The following is a 14,729-nucleotide window of genomic DNA, read 5'->3' on the forward strand; positions in this document are numbered from 1 at the left end:
GTGGAGAGATCGGACATCAGGAACCCAAACCGTAGAGCTGGGCCACGAGAAGTGGATCCCAGATCACACGCAAGTTATCATTAAGGGAGAAGACTAGATCACGAGGGTCCATGCGTGTAGAGTGGATGACGCGTTCATGCGTAACACGAAGTGTAGAGCCACTGGAAAGATATGACTCGTGAGGGTCGCGTTCCAGGGGTGAGCTGCATGCATGGTACGTGAACAGTTAGGGCACTCCCAGAGGCGGGTGACCCTAGAGATCAGGTGCACGAGGAGGCACCTAGGTGATCACCCTCCAGAGGTTGCACTCCAGTTAGGGACCCAACGTGCTAGGTTATCCTAAGAGTAAGGTAACAACAGTGTTGGGCCCGCCTCATCAGAAAAAGCCCATTTCGGGTAAAGAGGAAACCCTAGTTTCAATCTAAAAATAGCAAGGTAAGAAACTGGACAAGGGAGAATTCTCTTGCACCGCTAAACACACACACAGTAGCAAGATTATACAGTTTCGGTGTTTCCTAGCCCTAGTACTGACTTGAGCGTCAGAGTGCAAACGACCTCTAGGGCGCCCTTTGTCTTTGTGTTTTCAAGTGTTCATCACAGGAAAGGCACGTGTAAACGCAAGGATTTTGGACGTGAGAGTAACGTAGGCGTACGAATGCGTTTTGAGTCAACCGGCAGGAACAACAATTAATGAAGGAGCGTATTTAGTTGAAAAGCTTTTAAAGCAGATTCAACATTTAAAACAAAATTTTGTTAGGATTTTCAAAGAAACAATCGGTTGAAACCACGAAACAACCGATTGTTTGGCTTGACAGTTAATTCAACAATAATAGGGTTGTTCATAGCACAACAAATTGTTCTCCATTAGAAATTGTGTATGGATTAAATCCTTTAACTCCACTTGACTTGTTACCTATGCCTAACATTTCTATTTTAAAACATAAAGATGCACATGCTAAGATGTGTGAAAGATACATGAACAGGTTAAAGCACAAATTGAAAAAAAAAGTTGAAGGTTATTCTAAACAACCTAACAAAGGAAGAAAGAAAGTAATCTTTGAGCTTAGTGATTGGGTATGGATACACATGAGGAAAGAAAGGTTTCCTGAACAAAGAAAATCCAAGCTACAACCTAGAGGGGATGTGATACAAACCAACTTGACAAAGAAATGACTAAGGACACCATAAACTCTTCACAACTAGGTCAGTCATCTCTGTTGAGGATAAGTGAAGATTCTACTCAACTTTCATGAAAAAGTGTTTGATGAAGAAAATATGTTTGAAGATGTATAAAAATTGTATATCATGGTCTTAGTTAGGATAGAGTTGTTTCCTTTTGCATTTTGACTCGACCTTATATCTCATAGCCATGGTTATGAACTTAAGCACAAGGGTCTTTTAAAAGAAGTTTTAAAAATATGTCCAAGTTTTTAAAACTTGTTTTACTGCACAAAAAATTATTTTGTTGTTTGATAAAACAATTGATTATTTTGCATCGCACCAAAACTATTTTGATTTTTCAAAATTCTGTTTTGTCTCCAAAATTCTGTTTTTTTCACATATTCAGTTTTCAACTAATCATAGATTGGTTATGTTACCACCAAATGTTTTTTCAAAATACAATTTGTTCTTTCAAGCTTTAATCAGTTGTTTTATAACAGTTTTCAAAACTGTTTTAACAAAACTATTTTGATTTTAATCCTATAAAAGGAGAGCTTTATCACAGTTCAAATCATCCCTTGCAATTACAAAGTGCATACAGTTTTCAAGTGATTTTCATTGAGGTTTTCATGTGAGCTTAGCTTTGAAAGTTCTTAAAAACTTCTAAGAGTTATTGTTTTGGTTTTTCTTTTGGCTTGGGATTTGAAGTTTTGTCATGTGTTGTAGTTGTGAAGGGTTCTGGTTTGGATTCCTTAGTTTGAAAACAAGGTGTTATCTTTCCTAAATCTCTTCCTTTGTAAAAATGCATTTCTATATGCTTCTTGATAGTGTTTCTAGAAGTATAGTGCTGCTGAAATAGTGTTTCTCAGAATGTGTTCTTGGTTCTTGAAGGGTTCAAGAGCTGGGTTGCTTGTAAAGATTGTTTGGTTTTTAGTGGAATCCATCTTGGTGTAAAGTGGGACTGGATGTAGCTCTTATTGAGTGAACCAGTATAAAAATGTGGGTGCCTTTCTTCTTCCTTAATCATTACCTCTAAAACTAAAATCTGAAAATCTGTGATGAAATAAATTTGTTGTTTCAGAATTGAATCTATTGTTTTTAATTGCAGTAATGGACTGATTCATATTCTGTTTTCAAGATTGTGATAAGACTTTAATCAATCTTAAGGTTCAAGGTATCCTTAATCTTTGATAGGGTAATACTTGAATAAAAGCTCTTATAAGCAATCTTGTTCTAAAAACTGTTTCAAGATTCCATCATATCAAAATTGGTCTTGAAAGATTTCTGAAATGTGATTGCTGTTTTTAAATTCTATTTTTTGAATTTCTTTAACGGAACTATTTTGTGTACAACCATTTGAACTAAGAGGTTTAAAGGTTTGGTTTTGAAAAATAAGAATTAAAGATCTTGATTCACTTGATTTGGTTTTCAAGTTTTGTTAATGAAATTGAATCTTTTTTAACCCATTGTGTTCAAGGTTTAACATTGTCTTCAATATTCCCTCTTCATAAAGATCATAACTGTTTCTGGTAGAAGTCTTAAGTCAAAAATAAAATATGTTAATCCTAAAACTAATCTGTTATATTTTTGAAATTGCCTTATGAACAACTTTTTTTGTCAAGATTTCTTAAAAAGTATATTTGCAAAAAAAATCCTAAGAACAATTCACCCCCATCTTGAACTTAGACTCTTATAATCTCAACATATAAGACAAGGCCCCACCAAATCTCAGAAGAGCCTCAATAGAGGGAGAACTAAACATAACTAGAATATCAGTTGTTTTTCCTTCTAGTTTTCTTACAAGACAAGTTAAGTAAATAAATAGAGCTCACTTTGAGCTTCAATCACAAAAATAAGATAAAAGAGGGTGTACTTAGTAAATTGGGCTTGTGTCAAAGCCCACCTTAACCTAGCTTTTAGGTGGGTCTCAAGGTCTTCCACCCTAGAGAAAGAGGTTATCTTTGGGGTGAGAAAATGTGGCGGGATAGGCTCATCCATAATCTGTAGGGAGAAGGGTTGGGGGTCATCCCTCAAGGATGAATCCGGAGAGCGAACTCGGATGGTTCGTTGTTGCTGCCTGTGCATGGCCCTTCATAGTTCGTTGTTAGCCTTCTGCAACTCTTCGTTTACCTGCGCAGTTTCTTCCATCATCTTACGGGAAGCCTCTACTTCCCTTAGAAGACGTTCTTGGTGGATTCGAGCTTCATCTCTATGTCGCTTTTGTTCAGCTCGTGCTTCATTCCTCAGCTACGTCTACTCAGTCCGTGACTCTTCCCTAAGTCGATCATGTTCGGCTCGGGCTTCACGGTGGATGCCAAATGTTATGTCCGGCTGACCTGGGTCAGAAATTGGTGGTGGATGCTTCCTTATTTCGTCTTTGTCACCACTATGACTTCAAAACTTCTGAAGTTCTCCAACAGAGGGTGTTCCACCTGTTAATTACACTCTGACGATCAAGTCAGTGAGAGCACTTATATATTATAATGTAGTGTAAATAGCATAGAATCAACTTACCTGGTGGCTAGGGTCTCAAGGCTCTTTTATAACAATCGTCAAGAGTTTGATAACTACATAATCAGACTGTTAATATTTTCCCTCCTATTTTGGAGTTATATCTTAGTAGAGTATCATCTATATATTACACATCTACCGTTTGGGTTGTGTTAATTTTACTAAAGATTAATGTTTGTTTGGAGATATTAGGCCTTTTTTGCAATTGGGTCGACTTCCGGAGCTATTATGTGCTCAACACGCACCACTCTGACTAATGGTCTAAAAACCCAAGTATTTGGACTATGGATCGAGTGTAGCATGACCGAGCATGTCAAACCGTACAATAATAAATCCCAATTATTAATTTCTTTTATGGTGCTTCCTTTTTTAAATTGAAGAAGCAAATTAAATTAAAATATTTTTTAATATCAAATTATATGATTAAAATTAAAATTAAACTTATTTCATTCTTGTTTATTTTTTTTTTATGTTTAGCTTATTAACAAAAATAACTTTAATTTTACTTACATTTTCTACCCATCCTTCCTTACGTTTTATATATTATAAGATAGTAAAATGATATTTTTTAAAGGATAAATTAATATAAAATATTATTTTTATTAATTGATGATAATAAATATTAAATATTAACTTTTCAATTTGACATCTTCATTTCTTAATTTTCAAAATTATTGACTCAAATTAAACTAATTTTTTTGGTCAACTCCTTTGTCAGCTCAACTCAACTCTGAATAATGTCTAATATTTGTATTCATGCTCAATCTGTATTCTCGTACATGTTTTTGCTACAGATTTTGTCATCATAAAAAAAAGTTTGTTAAAATTCTAGAGAGTCTACTCCTAGTAAACTATTCAAGAGAGCTTTTGTTGACAACAACTTAAATTAAAATAAAATTAAAATTATTTTATTGTTGTTTAATTATTTACAAAAGTAACTTTAATTTTACAGACATTTTTGTATCCATCCTTCCTTACTTTGATATATTATAAGATATTAAAAATAAAATGTTTTTAAAAGGAAAAATTAATATAAAATTATCTCTTTATAATATCAATTATTAACCCTTGAATTTGACATCTCCATTTTTTAATTTCTAAAATTATTGACTCGAATTAAACCAACTTTTTTTTTCTATACAATTAATTTGATTAAAAAATAATTAAAATTAAACTAAAATAAATGGTTTACATATATTTTATCCAAAAAATAAATCAATTTAACTATTTCTTTTAATGAAGGAAGTAGATAAATTTATTCTTGAAAATAGATTTAAAATTTAAAAATATGTTTAACTTTAAAATTTGCCTTAGTTCATCATGATAAGCTAGTTATTAAGTTTTCACTGGCATGTCTCTATTTATTAAATTATTAGTTAATTATCAATATTTTTTGTCATTTAATATTTATGTTTAATAATTAATTTATTTTATATATTTATAAAATTTAATTTAATTTTGGGAAAAAAATTTATCCCTAACTTCCTTTCTTTGATATAGTAAGATATTAAGATAATAAATTATCCCAAATTCATGACTCAAATTAAACCAAGTTGTTTATTTTATCAAATTAATTTGATTGAAAGAAAGGAAATTAAATAAAATTCAATAAAGTTGTATATTTTAACAAGGGGATCTGTGGTGCAATGGTAGCGCGTCTGACTCCAGATCAGAAGGTTGCGTGTTCGATTCACTTCAGGTTCAAATTCTTTTACTATTTTAACTAATGTGTCTGCTTAAATTAAAATTTTATTTTCTTACTTTAATTTATTATTTACCCACGTATTTTACACACGAACTCGTGTAATAATTTCTTCCAGTTTAATCTTGAGTTTTTTACCATTAATATTTAATCTTTTCATTCTTTCAATATTTTTCCCCTACCACCATTTTACACACACACACACACATATATTTATTTATTTATACAAAAAAAAAAGTATTGTCATCCTTTAGTTTTGAAATAAATATTCAATTTTCTTATATTTTGAATAGAATAACATTTCCATTTTTTCCAAGTTCTAAATAAATATTTCTCCGTATTTTTTTAAATGACATTAATCTTTTATATATTTTTAATAAAATGATTTATTTTCTTTTATTTAAAAATATTTTATTTTACACGTCAGGTTCACTTTTGGAAATTGATGTTCTGCTGTTTAGAAGAACTGCATACTGATTTTCTCCATTAATGCTAGTTTCTTTCCCCTTTATATATATATATATATATATCAAAGGAATGACTGAGGAAAAAAATTTAAATAAAACTAAATTAAATATTTTTTTTATATTGTTTCCTTCAAAAATTAAATTAAGCTAGCCTTAACTATGAATATTTTTATAATATTATAACAATGTAATATAAATCACTGTGATTAAAAGAAATTCCAAATGACTATTAAACATATCTTTCGAGTATCAGAATATAAATAGTGTAATTTAAATATTTTTTAATATTAAAAAGTTAAAAATACTTATAAGTATAGCAACGTACAATAGCAAAATTGTTACATTTAAAAATAACCCAACATCGTAAACAATTCTCTTACTTGAAATATCATATCATTATGATGAAGAATGTGAATTTTTTTTATCAGAAGAAAACAGTAAATAAATATAGATTATTTAAGAGGTGACTAAACTTTTATACAATAAATAATAAGAAAAATAAGATAGCACCTCACACTAAATTTATTCTAAACTCTCAACAAAAACTTCCAACTATTCCCTACCCCAAAAACAACCAAAGAAACTTGTTTTTGGTAACAACCAGAGTATAACAACACATCAAACACTAAAATATATAAAGACATAAAAACAATAACCTCCAAAAATATAGGAGTTTTTTTCTTAATTTCTTTTATAAAAAGTACAACACCTTAAAATACCACGAACTCAAAAAAAAAAATTGTATTGGATAGAGCGCTCAGGGCTCCGTACTCGATGGTCGGATCTCGGGGCATGGCACAAGCAGGCCAGCTCAGTTGTTGGGCTAGTAAAACGGGCCATGTGATTGGGCCCAGTTTGGTCCATAAACCCGTTTTGGTATGATTGAAGTAATCTTTTATACGTAAATATAAAGTTATTAATAAATGGTGTTTGTGGACCTAGGGGTACGTTTATTACATGTGGGGTCTGGATCAAGTAAATGTTTTCTTTTAACCTAAGCCCGTGTGTTCTAGGGAACGTGGTGGTTAGGTTGCATGTATAACGAAAGATAACGTTGCACCATGAGTAGGGTGCCCAGGTGATGAGAATCAAAAAGATGTTATTAATAGGAGGAATGATCAAGGACCAAAATACTTGAAGTTCTTCTTATTAGTATTCTTAGTTTGGAGGCCCAAGCCCAAAGCCCAAGCCCAAGAAGGCCAAGCCAAGAAGCCCAAGTCCATCCCATGAGGGGCAAGGCCAAGCATTAAATAAATGAGTATCATTGGATGTCTCTATTTGTGAATACTCTTGTATAGTTTTAGGAGGTGTGGATATTAAATAAGGAGTGTGAATGTACAAAATAAAGTCACATTATCCATGTGACTTAAGGAGATGGTGTAGGAGTACTTTAGGAGGTGCCAAAATAGAAAATATGTCACACCTTCCTCATGACTCTAGTTTAGGCGCCAAACTTGATTTGAATTAGGAGGGAAATTCAGAATTTGTTTCATTTTCATTTCAGCCCTCTAAAGCTATAAATAGAGGTGCTTGGTCATTGTAAACACAAGTTGAAAGTTGAATTTTAAGTAAAGAAACTCTACTCAAATTGAGAGATAGCTTTGTGAGATTTGATCTCCTTCCTAATCTCATCTTGTGTGCTTTGGAGGGCTACAAGTGGCGACAATCACACACTCATCTTGGAGCTTTCACCACCAAGTGGCGTGTCCCTCTCCAACTCCATCTCATTCAAATCTTCATCCAATTAAGTTCCTTCTTCCTTTCATCTCCATTTCCATGTTTTAGCAAATTTCAATCGGTAGCTTTGTTCCTATGCTTTGTTCTTTGATTCTAATTGGTTCAATTTGTTCCAATGATAATTTCATTCGGTAGAATGTATTCCTTGTTCAATTCTGTTCGGTTTAAGTATGTATCTTCTATTTCTATGCCATACTTGTGTTTCTACTTGTGTTCATGTGTTGATCTTGCTTTCCTTTCCATTTCCGCCCTATATTTGTGTGTAAGGATATGTCACTCATTATTCTTATGAGTTTTGGCTCTTCATTTGGAAGGCAGTGTCCTCCATTGAATTGTCCTTAAGCCTCCTTAATGTGTTGTACCTTGTCTTGTGTCAATCCAACTCATATCACCAGGTAAGCAGAATGTTCCCCTGATGTTGGCGCATGAGTTGGTGCCCTGGTGGTTGTTCTGTTATTATTCTATGCGCTCCTTGGAGACGATATTTTCATTCTGTTGTAGCACCTTGAGAGAAGGTGATGCAAACCAAGCCAACAAGGAGATGACCAAGGATGCACACTATGAGAAGTCATCTCAGCAATCAAGTGAAGACCTCACCAAGGATTTAACAGACCTCACCAGAGGAAGAAATTGACACAAACCAGAGCATCTAATGTTCTTCCTGGTGGTCTTCTTAAAGAATAAAACAAGATGTAAATAATTTGGGCTCTCTTTAGGGGTCCAAATAGCAAAGATAAGCTATAATAAGGTGCCTTTAGCATAATAGAGGGTGTAGGTATCATTTTAGCTTGTTCCTAGCCCTTTAGGAAGGCAATTTGACCTAGTTTCTAAAATGACAAGCCTAGGATGCGGGTTTGACTAGTCAAACCCTAAGACTGCCCATTTTTTCCCTTTTCCCATCCTACCCCTCTTGCTTGTTTTCCAAGGCTCCCTCATCTATAAATAGAAGGCCTACCCATTGTATTTTACATGTTGAAATTGAATAGAAAAGTTACTTTGCACAAATATTGTGAGAGCTTGAGTGAGTATTGTCTCCTCTTCCTTTTGGTCTTATCTTGATGAGAATGAAACTCTCAAGTGGCGGTCTAACACTTATCTTGGTGGTTTCCACCCATCAAGTGGAGTGACCACCCACCACCATCTTCATAAGTTTCTTTTTCCATTTTCTTTTCCATTTCTATTCCATTGATGCTCTTAATTTTCATATATTTCCTTGAATTGTGTTCTTGGGTTTTGGCTCATTTATTGAGTATGGATCATCATTTGGTTTGGCAATGACCACCATTGATGCTTACCATGTTCCCAATTCATTGTCGCAATTGCATTCCATATTCACCATATCTTGTTTTTCCATTTTTGCCTTTGTGAAGTGAACCTTCACACTTACTTAACCATTTAGTTAAGTTCGTATCCAGTGGGAATCTTCCTTAGGTCCTCACCATTAATTGCTAAAATTTTAATCCTAAGTAAAGTGTCACATCTAAAAAGGGCTAAATCTAAAATGAACTCACATCAAAAGGCGCCCTTGAACAAAATGTGTTTCTCCTGTTGAGTATGCTTTCAGTTGAGGTTAGATTCTCGTGAGAGAAAGTTGTTACAAGAGGTAAGTTATAAAAGGGACTCGAGACCCTAGGTGAAGGTATGTTGTTTCTAAGACTGAAACTGAATACTTCTTGATTTTTAGTAAGCCCTTTACTGACTTGATCTTCGGAGTGCAATCAATAGGTAGGACCCTCTGTTTTAGTGGAGCTACGTTCCAGAGCAACAAGAGATAGGACAGATTCCTGAAGAGACAGAGCTAGAGCTTGTCATCAGAGTCAACTGGCGAGCAAGTCAATCGACAAGAACATTTGGCGCCCATCGTGGGGTCCGGTAAAACCTGATCCCATCCACAATTGTGCTTGAGTTTTTTGACGTAATGAAGAACACAAGGCAATGTCCACTGGGATCTTATGGGAACGATACCCTCACTATACAACAACTTATGGAAACTGTGAGGGCTCTCCAAGAGGCCAATGAGCAGTACAAGTGAGAGAAGGAGCGAATCCAACGAGAGGTGAGAGCCGAGCAGAAAAAGCTGACGGCAGATGCAGTGGCAAAAGTGATGGCAACAATCAAAGCAGAACAGGAAAAGCTCATGGCAGAAGCTCGAGCTGAGCAGATGCTCAAGAAAGATCAGCTGATGGCGGAGATAGACGTGTCACGAGCAAGCAGTGAGGTGTTGCACAAGGCCAATGAGGAATTGCGTTAGAACTTACAACAACTTGATGAACGCTCTGCAGTGGAGCGAGGTTCGATTGCTCAGCTAAAAGCTCGCCCCAAGCCGTTCTCACAGGTATTTATGCATGCTCTCATACCAGCTAACTACATAACGTCCAAGATTGTTTTTACAGGTGTAGAACACCCCGAGAGCCATCTTACGACGTTCAATGCCCAGATGATCATTTCGGGAGGAACAGACGCCATACATTGCAAGATGTTCATGGGTACATTAACAGACACAACTCTACAGTGGTTTAGTGGCCTTCCTGATGGCCACATCACCTCCTTTGACCAATTTTCTAAGTTGTTCAGTGATACAAACCCAAAGATGACTAAAGAAACTACAAGAAAATGTTCTTACCAGTCTCTAAAGACACTACACACCAAAAAGTTTCTAAAGACCACCTTTTCACCTCTACCACTAAGTCACCAACCAAAACCTCCAATATGAAATGTTTTAAATGTTTAGGTTTTGGGCACATCGTTGCCAACTGTCCAACTAAAAGCACCAAGTTGACAACTAAAGAACAAATACAAATAAAAACAAAAAAACAAAATGAAAAAGCTGAGGAAAGTAAAAAGGGTCTCGCCTTGTTAGACCTAACAAAAATAATTGCGCCTTCATGGTATACTTCTTCCTTCTCTTTTTCATTCCCAAAGGTTTCTACTTACTTTCCATCTTTCTTAAAGAATTTTAGGGATGATTTTCAAACACCTCATAAAAGTTTCCACCTTTTAAGAGGATTTTCATCACAAAGATTTGTCATTCCCAAACATTCTTTTAAAACTTGGTTTGTAAATAGAACCCCGTCTTATGCACTCCCAACACTTAAAGAACATAAATTGAGTTCACATCCTAATCCTTGCACTATCTTATATGTGAACAAACTAACTATGTTATCTACAAGAGTTCTGAATTCGGGGTCGAATTCTCTTGAACTTGGGGGGCATGATACAACCCAAGTAGCTACGAAGATGACCAATGAAGCAAAAGACAAAGCTCATGGGGAGCAATCATCTCAGCAACCAATTCATAACCCCACCAAGGATCACATGGACCTCACAGAGGATCTGAGAATAAAGCATCACACCAACTATTCTTCCTTTTGGTTTTCTTATAAGATACCTATATGTTGTAAATAATTTGTGCTCACTTTAGGGGGTCCAAATAGAAAAGATAGGCTAGAATAAGATTCCTTTAGCATAATAGAGGGTGTGAGTAGCATTTTAGCTTGTTCTTAACCCTTTTGGAAGGCATTTTGACCTTGTTTCTAGAAGGACAAGCCTAGGATGTGGGTTTGACTTAGTTAAAGCCTAAGGCTGCCCATTTTTTCCCTTTTCCCGTCCTACCTCTTTAGCTTGTTTTCCAAGGCTCATTCACCTATAAATAGGAGGCCTACCTAGTGTATTTTACAAGTTGAAATTAATGAAGAAGAGTTACTCTGCACAAACTGTGTGAGGTGTTAGTGAGATTTGAATTCCTCTTAGCATTTAGGTCTTATCTTGTGAGTATTGAGAGTTCTCAAGTGGGGGCTATCTTCACTTATCTTGGAGGCAAATCACACTTCAAGTGGCGTGTTCCACTTCTCAAATCCATCACATGAGCTTTCTCCTTCCTTCATCTTTTCTTCCATTGTCATTCCATTTTTTACTCTTTGTATCATGTTCTTGTTTGGTTTTCCTTGTTTCCATTCGGAAATTATATTTTGGTTTCTTTTCCTTGTTCTTTAATTTCGCACCTTCTAGCATCATTTTCACCTTATAATTGTCATTTCCTTTTGCCTTTGTGAAATGAACCTTCACATCTACTTAACCACTTGGTTAAGTTAATGTCCAGTGGGGATTTTCCTAAGGTTTTCACTGTTAAATTCCTAAAATCTCAATCTAAGTTAAGTGTCACACCATAAAATGAACAATCCTAAAATCAACTTACATCATTAGGGCATGACGTGGAACATTGTATAGCTCTGGATATTATTTAGCAGGCCTGGTAAAGGATGGATTATTGAAGGAGAATCTGGAAGGGAACCAGGAGGTGTCGAAGGAAGAAATTGCTTTAGTAGACCAAGGGCATGAGGTACTAGTCCATGCTGAGCTGAATACCATCTCGGAAGGATTCTCGAGAGGGGGATGCTCTGCCTCTAAGCGCAAGAAGTACATGAGAGAGGTGATGGTGGTAGAGGCGAGGGAGTCTGACCAGCTGGCAGAGCCCAACCTCTGCTTTACAAGTGCTGACTTGGGAGACGTGGTCCCACATAAGGATGATCCAGTAGTGATATTCGTTGTCAGCGTTGGAAGAAGAGTACATTGAGTTCTCATCGATCAAGAGAGCTTAGTTGATGTGATGTTCTGGGTAATGTTTAATAACTTGCAATTGTCGCCTGACCAATTAAGACCATATGATGGTTGTTTGTTTGGTTTTTCCAAAACTATCATAGCAGAACTATCATCTGAGGGTACCCAGGCAGATGGTAATGACTTCCAATGGGTCCTTTCGATGGATGGATCTTCTAACCAACAAGGTAGCGGTGTTGGGGTCATTCTGGAGGGACCTAGTGGATTGTTGATTAAGCAGGCCCTAAGATTTTCCTTCAAGGCCAACAACAATCAGGTTGAGTATGAAGTCTTGATAGTTGAAATGTTGTTGGCCAAGGAGTTGGGTGCTCGAAGCTTGTTGGAAAAGAGTGACTCGTTGCTGGTTACCGAGCAGGTCACAAGTGAGTACCAGGCCAAAGACCCACACTTAGCTTGTACCTCAGGTATGTTGCGTTTTTAAAGGAAGCTTTTTCCATGTTCGAGCTGGTGCATGTCCCAAGGGAGCAAAATGCCTGAGCAGACCTGTTGTCCAAGTTGGCAAGCTCGGGGAAGGGAGGTCGACAAAGGTCGGTCATTCAAGAGACCTTAAAGTCGCCCATGACCCCTGTAGAAGGAACAACAGAGGTCAACCATGTAGAAACCTTGGAGGTCAGCTCGAAAAAAGGAAGGAGGCACTTATCATTGACGCAAGAAACTTTGAAGGTGCCCAGGATAAACACCTATGGCTTGTTGGGAAAGGAGTTAGTGGAGGTCTTGCAGGCCAACGTGATAGAGACCTGGATGACACCATATTAGTGCTACTTAGCCGATGGTATACTTTTAGTAGAGCCCGTAAAGGCAAAAGTGGTTAAGAGGAACGCGGGAAGGTATACCCTTGAGATGGAAAGCTGTTTCAGGTATACAATAAATTCTAGAGAAATATTATCTCAATAAAAACATATGTATATAATTGAAAAAATAAACTAATTATATCATCTGAAGATCATATTCATAGTATACATATGCAATGCTCTAATCGTAAAATTCTTTGATATATTATTAGAGTGTTTTTTGGTTGCAATTATGCACACATGGTTCAACTTTAGTCTACTATTTTATGCAAGAGTAGATACATGCATTTTTTTGCATGCCTGAAAATGTAATGTAATTGCAAATGAGCATATTATTTGTGTATCTGTTTAGCATAAAAAAATAAGAGTTGTGATACAATTAATTTATTTTATATATATATATATATATATATCCAACAATCAAAATTAACATAAAAATTACCTTAATGGCAATTAAACTGGTTTCATAAGTAAAAAAAATAAGAGTTGTGATACAATTGATTTATTGCCATTTATAAATGGATATTCAGTTTTAAATTTTAAAAAAATTAATAAAATAAAAAACATATTTGTAATTAATTTATTAACGCAAAGATAATAAATATAAAAATTGTTAAAATGGAATAAATTGATAAATCCGAAATTATGAAAACAAGTATTATGTTATGAGATATATGCTTACAATTATCACGATAGATATTGTTATTCTAGGACAAAAAGGTGTTCAATAATATGTTTTTTTACGCAATAAAATACTTATTTTAGTTTATTTTGAATTTATACATCTTCAACAATCCAGATCCATTCATATAGGATGAAATTGTATATATTCAACAGTAGTAAACAACAATTTTAACTCAAAGTAGTAATTCGGTAAACCTGTTTTGTTGGATATATTCTATTAAAATTGAATATATTTAGACATTATATAGTTAGTTATTTTATTTTATTTTCTGATCATTGTTGTTATGTTTACTATTTATATTTGTTATAGTTTTTTTTATCTTTTATAATCGACATATTATGATTCAATTCAAATATATTTTTTTTCTTAATACGAGAATTTATTAAAAACCTATCTTACTGATATTGATTGAGTCCAACCGTTCTCAGACTTTTTTTTCCTCATATTTAATTTCTTGAACACGAAAAATATGTTGGAGATGATTTAGATATATGATCAAAATATATAAGATATAGGACGTAACAAACTTCATCTTACTAAATTCAATTTTATCTAAATAAGTTAGATTCAGTTTAATTTTTTAATATGATATCAAAATAAAATTATATGAAGTTGAGTTAATTTAAATTTTATTTTAGTATTAAAAATGTTTAGAAGGCTCATTATATTTTTTTCTCACATTGTATTAGTGTTGTGATACAAAATCAAACTTTTTCTTTGTATGTTAACTTCTATGGAAAATGGGTGGGTTGTGTTTTCAAGGAGGAAATGCAAAAAGATATATAAACTATTTTAGAAAAATATTTTCTATATTGGTTTTAAAAAATGTAATGTTTTTACATCGATTACGTAAAAGGATTCCATTTGTCGCAATTTTTGTAAATTAAAAGTAAAAATAAGAAGTTAAAGAAGTAAATAAGAAAAAAGTATATAACTTAAAAGAAATCGTTTCTTTTTTTTTCTGTTTTTTAATTTTCTCTAGAAGTACTTCTAGATATACTTTTCTCTTACTCAGACACACTTCCATAGATATGGCAAAGTCGTTAACTGCGATGGGA

At 34.4% G+C, this 14,729-nt stretch overlaps 1 non-coding gene across 1 annotated transcript; it reads left to right on the plus strand.

Moving 5' to 3' along the window:
- Window positions 1-5,304: 5,304 nt before the first annotated feature.
- On the plus strand, window positions 5,305-5,376 carry TRNAW-CCA (transfer RNA tryptophan (anticodon CCA)). The gene has a single exon. It is a non-coding gene; the product is annotated as a tRNA-Trp (tRNA).
- The last annotated feature ends 9,353 nt before the right edge of the window (window positions 5,377-14,729 follow it).

The sequence above is a fragment of the Phaseolus vulgaris genome, chromosome 2 (genome assembly GCF_051622355.1).
Source record: "Phaseolus vulgaris cultivar YP4 chromosome 2, ASM5162235v1, whole genome shotgun sequence".
In the NCBI taxonomy this organism is placed as follows: domain Eukaryota; kingdom Viridiplantae; phylum Streptophyta; class Magnoliopsida; order Fabales; family Fabaceae; genus Phaseolus; species Phaseolus vulgaris.